The 8,069-nt window shown below is 45.0% G+C and overlaps 1 long non-coding RNA gene across 1 annotated transcript; it reads left to right on the top strand.

The window, feature by feature from the left end:
* Window positions 1–3,822: 3,822 nt before the first annotated feature.
* Window positions 3,823–6,674, top strand: LOC143274151 (uncharacterized). Its single transcript, XR_013052583.1, has 2 exons — window positions 3,823–5,751; window positions 6,147–6,674. It is a non-coding gene; the product is annotated as an uncharacterized LOC143274151 (long non-coding RNA).
* The last annotated feature ends 1,395 nt before the right edge of the window (window positions 6,675–8,069 follow it).

The raw sequence follows: 8,069 nt of genomic DNA on the forward strand, positions 1-8,069 counted from the left end.
GGGTATAATCGAAACACATTGTAGGCGTGTATAAAATTCTCAAAGAATAAAAAACGAAAAAGAAAGAAAAGCAGGGCTAGAGAGATGTTTCAGCCGTTAACAGCCCTTGCTGCTCTTACAGAGGACCCAGGTTCAGTTCCCAGTACCCACATGTGGTTCACACCATCCATAACTCTAGTTCCAGGGAATCCAATGCCCTCTTCTGGCCTTGACAGGCCCTAAGCATGAATGTGGTACGCATACACACAGTCAAGAAAAATGCTCGTACCCATGAAATAAAATAAATTTTTAGAGAAAATTTTTCTAATACAGCCAAGCAAGAAACTACTTTGTGTAGCTGCACAAAGGGAAGAGAAAGGTCATCAGTGAAGACCTGGAAGAAACTCCCCAGCGTCCACATCATCCACCTTTCAATCTTCTGCAGTCTCGCCTCTCCAGTTTCCCATGCTTCCAAGGGAAACAGCCAGGACATGTCTGATCATGACGGAAGGAGAAAGGGCTCTTCTCCAACTCCAGTCAAGAACCCGGGGGAAGAGTCTTCTTGCTGTCCCTTTGTTTTCTGTTCCTGCCGCCTATTCCTTCACTCATTCTGATTCATTCAAACCTCCACCGAGTGCTCACCCGGGTCAGGCACTGATCTAGGTGTTTGGAATGCTGGAGCAAGCAAAACAAACCCTTCCGTGAAAGCTCACATCTCAGTGGGGGAGAGACAGGGACTAAACGTGTCAGATAGAGCTACCGTGAGAACCATGACAAAGGGCGACATGACAGGTCAGTCACAAGGTGGGTGACGTCATGAAGTTGGACGGCCTTAGCTGAGAGGGTTTCTATGAGTTGGCACTTGAGGTCTGAATGAATAAAGATCATGAGCCACCTGGAACAGAGCATGCTAGGGAGGATAGCCAAGTGTGAAAACTGGGTGAGGATGGAGCATCCAAGGGAGGAAAAGCCAGTGTGACTAGAGACCCTGGGAAAGAAAAGACCCTGAGACTCAAAGTGGAAGGTACCAAACCGTACAGGATCTTGCTTGCCATGGTGAGGAGTTTGCACTAAGTCTGGAATGTGGTGGGAAGCCAAGTGGGGAATTTTAATCACGGGAGTTATATGTGTTAAAAAGTCACTGTTGCTCCTGATGGAGAGAAGATTAGGGGGAGGAGGGAGAGAGAGAGAGAGAGAGAGAGAGAGAGAGAGAGAGAGAGAGAGAGAGAGAGAGAGAGAGAGATAGAGCGCACAAATGGCCATGAGGTTCTTACAGTGGCCTGGGAGGCAGATGGTGGTAGCTGGGACTGAAGTGGACCTAAAGGAGCTAAAAAGAAGTGGGAAGAATTGAAAAATATGCTTGGAAAGAGGAGCTGAGCAGTATTGAGTCTGAGAGCTGAGAGTGAGGGTGAGGTTCTAAGGCCACTCCAAGGCCGTGGGCTTGAGAAACTTAAGAATGCCTGTGCTATTACCGAGGACACATATCTGGACCACGAATTTTGAAAAACACTCTCTCCATTTTCCCATAGTAAGAAGTCCAGGACTAGAATATTCTAGGGTTAATTTAGAGGCCCTAGCCTGTCATAAAAACACTAGACTTTTTTTTTCCACTTTTAGAACAGTTCTGTTCATGGTCTCAAGATGGCCACCACCATTCTAGATTCACCTCCGCTTGCAGAGCACAGAAGCATCACTATAGCACCCCACCATAGAGGAACAAAAGCCTCTGCAGAAAAAGAATAACTTCTCTCCGTGTGGCTGATAAACCAATGAGGAAAATGTTTCTACTGTAAGAGTGGTGTCTTAGTTACTGTTTTGTTGCTGTGAAGAGGCATCATGACCAAGGCAACTCTTACAAAAGAAAGAATTTAATTGGGGGCTTGCTTACAGTGTCAGAGAGTTAGTCAATGATCATCATTTTGGGGAGCATAGTGGCAGACAGGCAGGCATGGTATTAGAGAAGTAGCTGAGGGCTTTGCATCCTGATCCACAAGCCAAGAGAAAGAGAGAGACACTGGGCTGGCATTGGCTTTTGAAACCTCAAAGCCCACCTCCAGGGACACAGTTCCTCCAGTAAGGCCACACCTACTCCAGGAAGGCAATACCTCCCCATCCTTCGAATACTTCTCAACAGTTCACCAGCTGGGGACAAAGCATGCAAGTATGTGAGCCTATGGGAGCCATTCTCATTCTAACCACCACAAAGGGCAACCAAACACCTTTCTTATTTCCACACTCAACAAAACACTGAATGCCCACCTTTGGGATCCCAATGCCTGGGGAGTTTCTTCCCAACAACAACCAACTCTCTGGTGACATAAACTGGGTAATTAGGGTGTGTCCACCTGGTGGAGGAAATTCCTCCATTGACATTCCCTCTTCCAAGATGACTCCAGCTGTAGCACTTTGACAAAAATACTAACAGCACAATTATCGATGGAAGATCAATCATCTCTCTTTGTTCTGCCTTGGAACTGGCCACCAACAAGCTCCATGTTCCACCTTGTCTGATAGCAGATCGTAAGATCTGGATTTCAGAAATTCTGGGGGTTAATGTTCATTGTCAACCTGACTGGCGTTGGAAAGACCTAGAAAACATACCTCTGAATGTATCTGCAAAGTGTCTCAAGGCAGGTTTCACCCAGGAGGGAAGACCCTGAATGTGGGTGGCACCTCCACATGGGCTGGTGTCTCAGGCTGAATTAAAGGGGCAGGGAAAGTGGGCTTAGCTTTAGCCTTCATCTCTGTTTTCTGACTGCAGGGCATGAACTCACCCCATGCTCTTGCCTTGCTTCCCCTGCCTTGCTGAAATAAATCTCTTTAAACTGTGAACGCAGATAAGCATTTCTTCCCTTAAATTGCTTTGTCACAGCATCGAGAACCGTCACTAGTACAGAATGTTTACAGACCTGTTCTGGGAGGAAAGAATGTTGCCCAGAAGAGCTGAGAAGAACCTGAGCAGACAGGCCTTGCCGGGTTTCCACACCTCCTCTCCTAACATCATAGGCAATGAAGCCCTCTTTAAAACCCACAGAGAACAGGGCTTAGATTGGAGTGCTTCTGGATATCTGGACCTATGGAGGTACATGGAAAGTGGGGAGATGGACAAAGGCATGGGAACTCTCTTTGTCCCCCATCCCCTGTCCCCCATCTCTTCTTCCGGTACTTTGTAATGTTGTCCATAATAAACCAATAAATGTCAGCAAGCTTCCCGGAGTTCTGTCTTCTCCTGGAGCAACGTGATTGAAACCAAGGAGAGGAGACTCCAGTTTATATCCCAACCCCAGGGCTTGTAACCATCATCCGCAGTGGGAAGAAGCCTTGGAGACTGACACTCCAACCTAGAGGGTCTGATACTGCTATAGAGAGGCAATGTCAGAATTGAACTGGAGGATACGCAGCTGGGGCCCACTAAGAACCCATGGCAATTGTATCTTTGCCAACTATGGCGTCACAGTCTGCTTGTGTTCACTGGGAACCTGGAACAGCGGTTGGCTTTTTCTGTCCGGACCTGTCAGCCCCTGTGGCGGCGGCGTAAGAGCCCAGTTCCACAAGACTGCCCTGTACTTCAGATGCTGATCAGGAGCTCTAGATTGTGATCTTTGCTTCTGACCAACCTGCTATTACAGAGCTTCCCAGGGCCCTTTCCTTGGGCCCAGTTAATTTTGCTAGCATGACTTAGAGAATGCGGGGCAATAGTCTGTTTACCCATTTATTTTTAAAAGATGTTAAGAAAGGCAGTGAAAACAGCCAGCGCGCGCAAGGGTGGGGGTGGGGGGCGGGGGCGGGGGCGGGGAGAGAAGGCTAGGTGTGGTTGAATGGGTGCAGGGCTTCTATGTCCCCTCTGGGTGCGCCAACCACTAACTGCAGCTCAGCGGTTCTCCAAATTATGACTTTTTTGTTTTGTTTTGTCTTCTGAAGCCTTTGTTATATGGGTATGGTTGATTTCAGCACTAGCTGTCTGTGATCAACCCAACCTCCAGTTCCTCCCTCTCCTCCAGGATCTGACCATTATGATCTTAGGATCACATTGCTTTTCTGGCAGGTTAGTACCCCACTCTGAAGCTGCCTAGAAGCTTGCCAAAAGCTACCTTCTTATGTATTTTGTATATTCCAGGAAACTCCACAGATTTTAAGAGCTTCCCGTCAGGCATTCCTTCCTCCAGGAAATCACGAGAGTTCTGTGTTAGCCATTGGGATCAGAGACCAAATATCAGGATGGAAGATTTACCTAATGCTAGGGAGCTCCAGCTCAAGAGCTGAGGTCAGAGCCAAAAATATTTCTTGTTCTATCACATAGCAGAGCTGTTGTGCCCATGCTGCAGGTAGCACCAGCTGTCACTCTACAGACACAGGTAGAAACAGGGGCTCAGAACAGAGGGAGAGTTTGCCTGTTTTGTTCCTTTGTACAGTGAGAACACCTTTCCCAGAGTACCCTTCTCTCTTCCTCTCGAATTTAATTGACTCAAATCACAACCTAGCATTTCATCTAAACAAAGCACTAGTAGGCTGGAGGGTCAGTAGTAGCCACTAATAGATTGCTATACACCCACCTCGACTGATTCTTAGGAGCCGAGGAGGGACTACAGAGCACGTGATTGTCCAGCACCAGAACAAAATGTAACAAAATGCAACTCTCTTTCTTTTCCTCCGCCTGTCTTCCTTTCTTTTTTCCCTCTGCTCTTCATTTTCTCCCTCTGTCCTTCCTTTTCTCCCTCTCTCTCTCTCTCTCTCCCTTTCTTTCTGGCTTTTTGAGATAGGGTTTTACTCTATCTCTACACCTCTTGAACTCACCGTGAGCCCCCTGCTTCAGTCTCCCGAGTGCTGGGATTGAATGCTGGGGCCACCACGTCCAGCTAAACTTTAGGTTTTTATTAAGAAAAAAGCCATGAAATAATTCAGGGACATAATATATGTCAGACACAGGTGACCAAGCTTCAGAGAGACCCAAGTCGATCTTTACTTACTCAGCATACACTGGAATCAATCTTCCTACCCTGGTTCTCAACCTTAGCCTTACATTGCAATTAAATGTGAGAATTTTTAGGAGTTCTGAGTTAATTGGTATAGGGGTGTAGGCCAGGCACCCAGATTTGTCACTATTTCCCTGATTCTAATGTGTCTCAAGTTTGGAGAACCAAAGACTTGCTATGCGGCTCACTCAGTTTTAAATGCTTCCCAGGTGAGGTGTTGATTTGTTTTACGGCTACATCAATCAATCCCGTGAGACAGGCACTGCAGACACTCCACTTGGAGCATTTGCATGTAGGATTTTTTGAGTTACGATGATGTGCATTCACTAGCCATAGAGTTCTGAATTTTGGTCTTTCCCCAGGCTGGTGCTGTATGGCACTGATGCTGTCTGTCCAGCTAGATGAGGTAGTGAGCAGCGACTCAACCAGGCAGCAGGGACCAGGAGCCACAAGGTTTGGCAGAAATATCTCTGTCCCTAATCCTTATTTTATAGATGAGGAAATCCCGGGAAGATTAAGTTTCTTGTTCAAATCACACAGATGATTTGCAAGAGGCAAGATTTGAGTCCCGAAGCTTGCTGCAGGCTCTGCTGTTAAAGAGGCTTTGGGAAGAAACAAGCAATAATAGTGTTCAGTGTCTGAGGTGCTATTGGGAACCAGACGGCCATTGGTACCCGAGTCCAGGGGCAGGAGAGAAGTTGGCACTAAGGACATACATCTGCTATCCTGGACATATAGTGTATAAAACCACAGGATGGTAATGAAGTCATCTATACAGAGCGTGGCAGTGGAGAAAATGGTAAGGACAATGATTGACAGATGCCTGGGGCTGAGAATAAAGACTGGAATTATTAGCTGTGGTTGGGCAAGGAATATATTAGGGTAAGAGAATGTTCAAGTACTGGATTGTGGTGATGGATACTCGATATCATACATTTATTTAAAAAAAACATATAATTGTGCACTTAAAATGGGCAAATTTATCTTATGCCAAATATATCTCACTGATGTTTTAGAATTTTAAAAAGACCAAGAGCAGGGCCCTAGGGAACTCCAGTATAGCTTTTGAATATAGATTCAAACAGAGGAGGAGGGGACTGGAATGAGGTAAGGAGAGCAAAACCGTGTCACAGAACAAGAGGGAAGAGTGATTTCAAGGAAATGGTCAGGTTTCAAAGTCCCGAGTATTTGCAGAAAGGTGATGGCAGAGAAGCAGCCTCTGGATTTGATCCGATGTGGTCACCTCCACCGCGATGGGAGCTGTGCACGTGCAGTGATGAGCCAAGAGTAAAGTCAGGCTCATTTGAGAGGAGAGCAGAAGGCAGTAACCGTTAAGGCCTCTGGAGAAATTTAGCTACACACAGAACAGGAAATAGGGAGGTTGATGGACATGTGAAACTACTCCATTGCATCAAGTTTTTCTGCCGACACAATAAAGAGAACAGAGAAGAGCCCTTGAATGAGGCGAGGCAGTGGGATACAGACCACGGTGCAATGAACAGTCTTACAATACAGGAAGTCATCAATTTAGCCGCTCTATTTTGTACACCAGGCTGGCCCTGCTCCTCTCAGGTGCTGCAGTAACAGACGTGTGGTACTACACCCAAGTAACCCATCCTTCCTTTTTAGGAGGGGAGGTGGAAGCAGGGAAGTGCTGTTATCAGAGCCTTTATAGTCTCAGTTTAAAAATAAAAAAGAAACAATGTCATCAAAGGAAATGGAGTCAAGGAGAGTGGGGGAATGTTTTAAAGGTTTTGGGGTATAGGGGCTGGGAAGCACAGCCTGGAGATTAGGGAACTGAATATGCAGTGCTGAGGGCGCACTGGAGGTCTGGTCTTTACTACTGCAGTGCTGACGGCGCACTGGAGGTCTGGTCTTTACTACTGCAGTGCTGACGGCGCACTGGAGGTCTGGTCTTTACTACTGCAGTGCTGACGGCGCACTGGAGGTCTGGTCTTTACTACTGCAGTGATGAGAACACACTGGAGGTCTGGTCTTTACTACTGCAGTGCTGAGGGCACACTGGAGGTCTGGTCTTTACTACTGCAGTGCTGAGAACACACTGGAGGTCTGGTCTTTACTACTGCAGCTCTCCATTATACTGATTACTTTATCATTCAGCCCCGCACAGTTAAGAGTGCCTTTCCACTTGTCTTTATTTCTCTTTCTTTATAATATTCTAAAGTTATTTGATTTCATAGTCATGACACAGGGACACAGTAAGTCCATTTCTGATTTTAAAAAGCAACTTGTAGTTTTTCACATTGAGAATGAAGCTGGGCGGGGCAGGTGCCAGGATGGCTTAGTGGTTAAGAGCACTTGCTGCTCTTGCAGAAAACCTAGGTGGCTTTGGTTCTCAGCACCCACCTGGAAGCTCATAATCAACTGTAAGTCCAGTTCCAGTGGATCCAATGCTTCTGGCCTCTGAGGGCACCAGGCATGCACATGGTGTACATATATAGGTGCAGACAGAACACCCATACAAATACAAAAATAATAATCTAAAACTAAAAAGGAGAAAACTTGGCTTTTTGTTCAATCATATACACCACAAAAAAGAAAAAGATATATTTACTTTAGAAGGATTACAGTTTCAAAGTGTGAAAGATATAAACTTTGGAATCAATTATCTGGAGTGTATGTGTGTGTGTGTGTGTGTGTGTGTGTGTGAAAGTATATATATATATATATATATATATATATATATATATACCATATGTACACATAAAACATACCAGGCACATATATATGTATATACACATATATATCTATAATTGGAAACACAAAATTTCATGGAAGTATCTCAACTTCAAAATATATTTTTATAACCACATTATTTTGTCTATATTGTAGTCTAATAATTTCCTAAAGTATGATATATTTTAAAAAACATTTAGCAATTGTATTTTTGCACTGTAGCTATTGAAGGTTTGTGTATTTTCCTCCTGTGTCAAATTACACTGAGATGAATATCATTCCTATAAATGTCCTACAGTTCTAGATTGTTGCCCAAGGATAGATTATAGAACTGCAGCTACTGAATCGAATGATATATGTTTTAGATATGTTCTTCATAATATTACCAAATTACATTTTAGAAAATTGATCTTATGATGG

The sequence above is a fragment of the Peromyscus maniculatus genome, chromosome 7, assembly GCF_049852395.1.
Source record: "Peromyscus maniculatus bairdii isolate BWxNUB_F1_BW_parent chromosome 7, HU_Pman_BW_mat_3.1, whole genome shotgun sequence".
NCBI classification, from domain to species: domain Eukaryota; kingdom Metazoa; phylum Chordata; class Mammalia; order Rodentia; family Cricetidae; genus Peromyscus; species Peromyscus maniculatus.